Consider the following 9,885-nt stretch of genomic DNA (forward strand, 5'->3'; position numbering starts at 1 on the left):
AAAAAAAAAAGGAATAACGCAGAGGAAACAGGTCAAGAAAAAGAAAAACCTCTGATGATAGTTATAAATCCAAACTGAGGTACCCAGTCTAAAAGTTTTAGCAATGAAATGGAATTAGCTCGGAGGAAGAGTGAAAGTTTTTTTTTTTTTTTTTTTTTTTTAAGTTTTACGAGGTGATATGAAGCGAAGTCGAGAGAAAAAAAGTTCCTCGCGCTCAAGTTTAATTACGAAAGAAATCCTTCGGGGTTTTTTTTTCCCGCGATGAGCGAATTTGCTCCTTTGGAAAGATGAGAGCATAGGGGAATAATGGAATGATTTTTTGCCGTTTTAGTTTTCTGTAAAAGAAAACTATTGTGCCGGCTTTGTCTGTCGGTCCGCACTTTATTCTCTCCGCACTTTTTTCTGTCCGCACTTTTTATGTCAGCCCTCAGGTCTTAAAAACTACCGAGGCTAGAGGGCTGCAAATTGGTATGTTGATCATCCACCGTCCAATCATCAAACATACTAAATTGCAGCCCTCTAGCCTCAGTAGTTTTGATTTTATTTAAGGTCAAAGTTAGCCATAATCGTGCCTCTGGCAACGATATAGGATAGGCCACCACCCGGCCGTGGTTAAAGTTTCATGGGCCGCGACTCACACAGCATTATACCGAGACCACCGAAAGATAGATCTATTTTCGGTGACCTTGAATATACGCTGTAGCGGCTGTACAGAAAACTCGATTGTGCCAAGGAAACGTCGGCGCATTATTTACTCGTTCCTTCTTCATTTTATTGCCGTGATATTGGAAATGTTTTGCATCGTTATTTTTTCTTCATATAACAATGCTATTTCGATTCTAGTTCAAATTTATTGAAATTTGATGTGCATTTGTTTCACCTGTAAACCAATATATATTGTTGTTAAAGAAATTAAATTAACGATCATTTTCATCACGCACACTTACAGGAAAAATCAGGGTACTCGGAAACTAGAGAATATTGCCAGTGATAAATATATTTAATATTACCAGAACTAATTGCTAGGCACATCTTTCATACACAATTTAGAAATTTAATTAATTTCTGAGACAATATATCGAATGGCCATTTTATCGACAATGAACACGCACCAGCTCTTTGGGGCATGCTCTGATATTTAGAATTATTAAAGATCATATCTTCTTTGCATTGTGTCATTTTCCTTTATTGTACATATACAGTCACACACAGATATATATATATATATATATATATATATATATATATATATATATATATATATATATATATATATATATATCTTTCTATCTATCTACATATATATATACACATACATATATAAACAAACATACACACACACACACACACACACACACACATATATATATATATATATATATATATATATATATATATATATATATACATATATATATATATATGTTTAACTGAATCACGAAAATATGGGACGTGATGAATATATAAATAAAGACAAAATTCACAGAAGGAAAGAGAAACACCGTAGTGCTGCGAGGCCTTTCGACTGACGACTTTGGAAAGGCCTCGCAACACTCCAGTGTTTCTCTTTCCTTTTGTTTTGTCTTTATATATATATATATATATATATATATATATATATATATATATATATATATATATATACGTATACATACACATACACATACATACATACATAAACTGCAAAATGGTGCGTCCTGAAAACAGCAAACAAGAATTGCTTCTCTGTTATGAAGCTGAGTAATAAATTTTACTTGTTAACACCATGTGATTTTTGACACATTCGGACATATCCTGTTCATGACAACACCGGGATATATATATATAAGCTTTTGTTCATCTTGACGTATCCCTTTATTCCTTATTCCTAATAAAAAAGGATACACGAATTTTTCCCCGAGTCGGCACAAGGCTCCGGAACACAATGGAATATCGTGGTTCATTTGCAAGCTCTTTCGACTCGTCCTTGCAATAGTTAATTGGTAACATAAACCTCCTCCCCGACGTTCTTTTGTTTCAACTTAGAAACGAAGTTCGGAGAAAGTGTATCGTCATTACTCCTCCACTTTTGTATTTCGGGTCTGCTGCATCGGCTGTAAGGATGTTTCCGAACGGTATTTGTATATATTTTAATAAAGCATCTTACTTTTAGGTTATGTATCATTCTGTCGTTCAAAGCTGGACCTAATATTACTAACATTACCGTAAAAGCAGAATATTCTGAGGGGAGTATATGATATTGATATATGTGACCGCCTAAAAATTACTTATACACACACACACACATACGCACACATACGTATATATGATATTAATACATGTTACCACCAAAATATTAGTTATACAGACATACACACACACATAAACACACAGTGGTCTAAAACAAGAATCTTGTTCAGAAACAATAATTTTATAGAGCGAAACCTAACAGAAACTGAATGGACTCAATATAGTGAAAACTAACTTTAATGGCAGTATGGGTTTATTCAAGACAGACCCGCTCTTGCTACTTATGATGAAAAATCAGTACAAACTATGTAATATATTGACTTAAGTATTTAAACAATTACCTTTTTAGCCTCATTAGGCTGTTAACCTCTTCTGTTGGACGAACTGTGTACTAGACAATTTTGATTTTATATTAGCTTGTAACAGTTGTAAGCACCGTTAACCATTTCCACTTGTTTATGTTTCATGTACGTCTTGAAGTCAAATGTAAACATGTGCTCGGTATATGTTTTTCTTAAACTGATTAGTCAATGAAGTTCCCCGGAAGAGGCCGGATGGAAGGTGAAACCGTTTGGACAATTTAAGAACTTTATTTCTCTTTTCCTCTCCCGTTTCTCCTTCGTTTTCATCGTGTAGTACATCGAGGTATTTTATCTTCGTAGAATGCAATATAGATTTTAGGCCTAAGGCCAAGCGCTGAGACCTATGAGGTCATTCAGCGCTGAAAGGGAAATTACCGGTAAGAAGGTTTGGAAGGTGGAGCAGGAGGAAAACCTCAAAGCAGTTGCACTGCGAATCAACTGTTAGGAGAGGGTGGAAAGTCAGATGGAAGAAAGAGAATATGAACGGAGGTACAGTAAAGGGAATGAAAGGAGTTGCACCTGCAAAGAACCTTAATTAATGCCTACAGTGCGCCGCATGAGGTGCACTGACGGCAATACCCCTCCCTACCGGGATTTTATCTTCTTGACTGAGAAGAATACAACAATAATATATATATATATATATATATATATATATATATATATATATATATATATATATATATATATACACATATATATATATATGTATATATATACATACATATATATATATATATATATATATGTGTATATATATATATAATATATATATACAGTATATATATATATATATATATATATATATATATATATATTTGCATATATGTGTAAAGGAGTTTTTATTTCCAACGCGGTGTGATATTTCAGTTAGACCTCTATCCCGCCAATATTACTAACTGTTCGAGAGTTGAAATAATTTAATATCAACGGCGCTGTTAACACTTCCCCTGTAGTGATTGGTGCGCCGAACTTCAAATTGCAAACAGATCATTTTTTAAAAATGAATTCATCCCAACTTTCTCATATGAGGTTGTTCGAGCTGAGTTGGGCTCAGTTGAGGTTAGTTTCAATGCTTTTTTTTCGTGTTATATATACTGTAGCTGAGTTCTACGAAATTTAATTTTGTGGGGTGCACACCGGAGTTGTTATAAGACTGTGACAACGTTTGAGATATTCGAGAAAAGTATCTAATGTAACTTTATAATAAGTAGCCATATATATATATATATATATATATATATATATATATATATATATATATATATATATATATATATATATATACATATATTCATATGAAACTTTTATCACACCGTGATTTATATACAATCATGAAGCTACAAATGTCGCTTAATATCAAATTCACGCTACCTCGGGAATATCCCCGATGGGGAATTATCACCGCAGGGGAATTTATAAGTGATAAATGGATTGGTACTGCCGGGTCGCGATCCCTTGTCACAGATACTTATCCAGCAACCACTGCTGGCTAAGCATCTGTGACGAGGGATCGCCACCCGGCATTTCCAATCCATTTATCACTTATATACCTCGCTTGATAGCTCAGTGGTAAAACGTCGACTGGAGTTGCTGGATAAGTATCTGTGACGAGGGATCGCAACCCAGCAGTACAAGTCCATTTATCACTTATAAATTCTCCTTCGGTGATAATCCCCCATCGGGGATATTCCCGAGGTAGTGTGAATTTAATATTAAGCTACATTTGTAGCTTCATGATTATAAATATATAAATATATATATATATATATATATATATATATATATATATATATATATATATATATAATATGTGTGTATGTGCTGAGCTGTCTACGTATGCCATTTAGTACTCTCAGGCGATTTTGAATTGAGTGTTGGGCCTGCAATTCAGATTTATAAAACTGGTTCACAATAATTTCCCAATGTCCAGCTGCAGATATACTTTGGTTCAAATTCCAAAATAGGACGGGGTGATGTGGGCGCACTCATTCACCTTAACAAACTAGTCTTCTTTTGAATAAAGGATATATGTTAGAGTTACGTATATATTCAATATATGCAAGTGTGTGTCAGTACATGTTTTTGAACTCATGTAGTATATACATGCAGATAATTCCCATATATTCTTCACCTTCTCCATTTATAGAAACCTGTGAGATCAGAGTGGTACAAAAAGTTTTGAGGCTGCAAACCTCCGTCAAGGTTATACATTTCATTTGAGATCAGAGTGATACAAAAAGTTCTGAGGCTGCAAACCTCCGCCAAGGTTATACATTTCATTTGAGATCAGAGTAATATAAAAAGTTCTGAGGCTGCAAACCTCCGCCATGGTTATACATTTCATTTGAGATCAGAGCGATACAAAAAGTTTTGAGGCTGCAAACCTCCGCCAGGGTTATACATTTCATTTGAGATCAGAGCGATACAAAAGTTTTGAGGCTGCAAACCTCCGCCATGGTTATACATTTCATTTGAGATCAGAGCGATACAAAAAGTTTTGAGGCTGCAAACCTCCGCCATGGTTATACATTTCATTTGAGATCAGAGCGATACAAAAAGTTTTGAGGCTGCAAACCTCCGCCATGGTTATACATTTCATTTAAGATCAGAGTGATACAAAGAGTTCTGAGACTGCAAACCTCTGCCAAGGTTAAGCAATTAACATCACACCATATGAATAAACCTCCCCTACACAGATCAAGAACCCCAACACAAATCAAGTCTTCCATGTGAAAATTTCATAGAAATTTACTGAGGAATTTTTGCGTAATCCTATTAACATAAAAACTAATAAAACAAACGATATAAAGAAACAAACATATCTGACGGGCAGGCAAACAGCAGAACCAAACAAAAGATTCAACATTCCTGTCGAAGGTAGAAATATAGAGGACAGGTTAATTTGCTAATGCCCAGAGAGTGGCCCACCCCAGGTCGTAAATTCGTCCGGCTATCGTCGAGTAGGGAAGTTTTCCATCGTCTTTGCCCGAGGTAATGAACCTAAGGCCTAGTCTCCAATCTACTTCTACGACTTGGAAGCCCTTACGACTGGTAAAAGATTCTTTATCAACGTTTCCCTTTGAACATTTTTCTTTCTCCGCCGTGAGATTAGTTAATCTTTTAACCGATTCTTTTTGACATTTCCTGGCGTATCGAGCAATGTTGTGCTATTGTGTCCTGAAATGCAGCTTTGTTTTTTTAATAGAAGGCTCCATGGGAAATTAAATAAAAGGGGTTAGTTAAGTATTTATAATCCTTGTCTGGTGTTCTGGTAGAATTTACGACAAGGAGCAGATTAGGTTATACTTATTGAATGAGGCATAGCATTACTATGATGAGATGTTTATAATGCGTAGTTTAACATCAAAAAGCAATTTAGGATGAATAAACATTTTTCCGTCTCGTCCGGTTTCGTCCGAATGCTGTTCTATAAAACCCGTTCTTCAACATTGGCGGACCGGGTTCATTTATTAATCAATGCTTGGGTGTGCGAAGATTCAATCGCTGTTTTACTATTCAAACTTTTATTGCATTTATTCAACTGCGTCTTTGCATTTCCCTATACTTCAGATATGTTACCATCATTAATACACCTAACACCGTCTTGTAAGGTGCTGTTTAAACCTGTAGCTTGTAAATGTACGTTGCATACTACTGCCATCTATGGGTTCGCTCTGTAAATTACCCAAGGATCATGTACGAAAGAGCACCTCTATGTACTTCCCTCCTTGGCTTGTAAAAACGATATAATACCTTTCGGTGGAGTAACAACGCAGTTGGTAATAATCTTCCGCGAAGTGTGTAATTACAGGTGGAAAGTTTCTATCGTGCTGGCTGCCAGGCCGGTTTCTTGTCGACAGGGTGCTTCGTTTGTGTGTAGCTTTCAGATCGCCAGGTGTTGTAAAGATCTTTTGATTTTTTTTGTGTTTTTCGTAGTTTGTTTATAAATTTTTAATTATTGCTCGGCTTGAGTATACTAATGGTTTTGTGTGTTGGTTTACTATCTTTAGGGTACTTTAAACATTTCATTTATGGATAGGCACATGAAATTCTACTAGACATTTTTGAATTTTTTTTTTTTTTTTTTTACTGGAACCTTTACTAATTTGTTTACTTTATTTTATACAGGTTTCCTTAGTCTTGCCACTTCACACGAACCCCGGCTATACCAGAAGTCAAGTACAATTGCTTACCTGTGAAAACTTCGTTGGTAATCGTATTTTTTCTTCAGACACTAAAGGTGAGGAACTTTCCTTTTTTAGTAGACCGAAACCTTTGCAAGCTGATCCTCCCCCTTCAGGGGCGGAGCCCCTGGAGGGGGAGGAGCTTCTTTTGGCGTACGGTAGACTTCGGTCTACCGTACGTCAAGAGGGGGGCTTGCTTTTACTAACACAAAACTACTAACACTCCAAACAAAAAAAAAAAAAAAAAATACTCAAGTGAAAATTAGGCTTTTACAATCCTATGTAAAGTGTAACTTCAATCCTGCTGGTCTTGGAAATTTTGTTGTAGGTTTTTAGAGAAAGCATTTTGATAATTTTTGTGGTCTTGTAAATTCCATTAACATCTAATGCTGTTAGTAATTAAGAATTTTTATATACTTGCCAAACGCATGTTTTGAAAGACTTACTTCGTGAAGTTAGGCTTTTGTACTATCGTTGAAATTCATTGTAGAGTAGATTAATTTTTACCTTTTATTTTACAGTTTTCCATTAAATTTTCTTGTAACTTAATCCTAACGTCCCTTCAATCATTAGAATAAAGAATCTATAGTTAAAACAGAAACATTTTGATTATTGATTAGAATACTATTGGCTACTGTATTTTTTCAAGGTCACTTGGATTGAAAGTTACATGACCATATTATGGACTGTTACTAATATTCATTTTCTTTCAGGGAAGTGTGATATGCCTAAGGTGAACTTCAGGTGACTGGTAGAGTTTGCAAGAGAAATTTCCAGTTTCCTGTTTCCGACAAGTTAGTATTGGCTTCCATAATCAATTTCCCAGAAATGCCTAGAACATACTGCTATAAGGGTTTAATGTGTTATTACGAGGCCGAGATTGATTGTAATTGCATTTATTGAGAAATTCCACAAGATTTTTTACTTTAGTCTTTTGTTGCTATCTTTTCCCAGATGGTTTAATTAGCAATTCCTGCATTTATATAACTCATGAACATTCTAGTCCTATACTTGTACAAAGTTCTTACAGTAACAATATTCTTGATAGAATGTTATGAATACATGAGTGTTATGTTATGAAGTACATTAATGGAAACTAAGATCTTGGTAAGAATATTTTTTGTGGTGAAATGGCATTGCCAATCTGAGAGCATTAGACCAATTTTTCTCATGGTATAACTTCTCGCAAACATTGGTTGAGACATGTACAAATAATCTAATGGCAAATTTTGGTATAAATCCAATGGCAAATTTTGGTATAAATCCAATGGCAAATTTTGGTATAAATCCAATGGCAAATTTTGGTATAAATCCAATGGCAAATTTTGGTAGTTATCAATCTGATCTTATGATCGAGTTGGACTCTGTTTCATTTTCGGTTAGAAACGTAACGTCTATAGAGGAAATACAATACAAAAATCTGGCAGAGGGATTTATAACATTGACAGCAATTTCGGGTAAAGATTTGTTAGTGTTGAAAGTAATAAAAAAATATAGTAACCTGATAACACATTTAGCTCACCCGAGTAGTCTCCAAGTAATGGTTCAATCGTGGACTTGGTACCGCACTTCGACTAATATGATTTTAACATTAAAGGCTATACGTTTTAGTCTGAAGGCTTGACATTAAACTGCCTAATGTTTATGAACGCCTGTTTGAATAGTCCAACAATTGTTCGTATGTGTGCTGGCCAGTGGTAATTTAAAAGTCGCGAATCAGTTACGGGAAGTGTACAACGTGCACATTAGCTTTATATTACAAAGGAAAGACCCATCCATAAAAAAAATTTAAATTTGTTGGATCAAGGCACGATTTGTTAAAGGTACGAAAGTTAAATTTCTCCAGTCGGTAATATAGCGATTCAAACTTTGTGTTCACTTACCGATTGGAAGTTTAAAAGTATAGATACGTTTGGCTGACGATCTTTCTTATTACCCAAATTAAACTCGAAGTATGAGTAACTTGGGTGCAGTTGCCAGATCACTAAGTTATTTGCACTGTACTCCAAAATATCTATAACTATGAGCTTGAAGTACCAAGCATTCACTACAATGAGACAATTAAGCCTTGCATGTGAAAAATATAGTAATCCCATTTAATTGTACAGGAAGTGAAATGATAATAGCTTGGCTGGGAATTTTACGAGAGATTACTGGGACTAATGCGGTTATTAATGACTATCTACTTCCCATTCAGCCATTAACATGGCATCATAATTTACAGGTGCCATGGTACACATTAATATACTTTGTAGTTTTTCATTTTTGCTGGGCTTATTTAAGATTTCAAATTAGTCTCAAAAGATTGCAATAAAGGATAAAGTTAATTTACACCTTGTCATAAGTAGTGGTAGCAATAGTAGCTTCCAGCTTAGGATTGTCACTCCATTCATGGAAGTCCCTTGAGATACGTAGTCAGCAGATTCCCCACTTCGGCTTCTCTGAAAAAAAAAAAAAACCATAGTTCATTTCACTTCTGCTTGATGGTGGTGGAGAGAGAGTAAAGTTTACATGTGTAATTGATTCGGAGTCCGTATCAGGATTGAACTTAATGAAAATATCATCAGAGTGAGAATGTACTTCTCTCGTGCCCCACACTTAGTGTGAGGATATTACTACCCCATTCGGTGCACTGTAGGCAATACTAAAGGTTCTATGCAGTGTCCTTCGGCCCCTAGCTGCAACCCCTTTCGTTCCTTTTACTGTGCCTCCATTCATATCTTTCTTCCATCTTGCTTTCGACCCCCCCCCCCCACTCACCTAACAATAATTTCAAAGTGCAACTGCTTTGAGGTTTTCCTCCTGCCACACCTTTCAAACCTACTTACTCTCAATTTCCTTTCCAGCGCTGAGTGACCTCGTAGGTCCCAGTGCTTGGCCTTTGGCCTAAACTTTATATTCCTTTCCATTCCATCCAGATCGAAGGACTAGCGCTATTTTAACAAGGCCGCTTATAGGACATACCGCATGGTACGCGTAAATACTTAATGTACCACACACTGTGACAGGTCCATGAGTGAGGTACTTGATAGTTGTGACATCAGGAAACTGATGTTTTTAAAGGAAATTAACTTTTATTTCAGAATTTAATTTTATCTGATTTTACA

General features: G+C 35.4%; 1 long non-coding RNA gene across 2 annotated transcripts in view; it reads left to right on the forward strand.

Moving 5' to 3' along the window:
- Positions 1-9,524, forward strand: part of LOC136848236 (uncharacterized) — a 375,132-nt gene extending 365,608 nt beyond the window's left edge. Inside the window, exons 1-3 of one of the 2 annotated variants that reach the window (XR_010855980.1) lie at positions 6,265-6,489; positions 6,723-6,834; positions 7,492-9,524. This is a non-coding gene — a long non-coding RNA (uncharacterized lncRNA). Of the gene's footprint in view, positions 1-6,264; positions 6,490-6,722; positions 6,835-7,491 lie in introns of those variants that run through there. The other variant, XR_010855981.1, reaches the window with a different exon arrangement.
- The last annotated feature ends 361 nt before the right edge of the window (positions 9,525-9,885 follow it).

The sequence above is a fragment of the Macrobrachium rosenbergii genome, chromosome 18 (genome assembly GCF_040412425.1).
Source record: "Macrobrachium rosenbergii isolate ZJJX-2024 chromosome 18, ASM4041242v1, whole genome shotgun sequence".
Classification (NCBI taxonomy): domain Eukaryota; kingdom Metazoa; phylum Arthropoda; class Malacostraca; order Decapoda; family Palaemonidae; genus Macrobrachium; species Macrobrachium rosenbergii.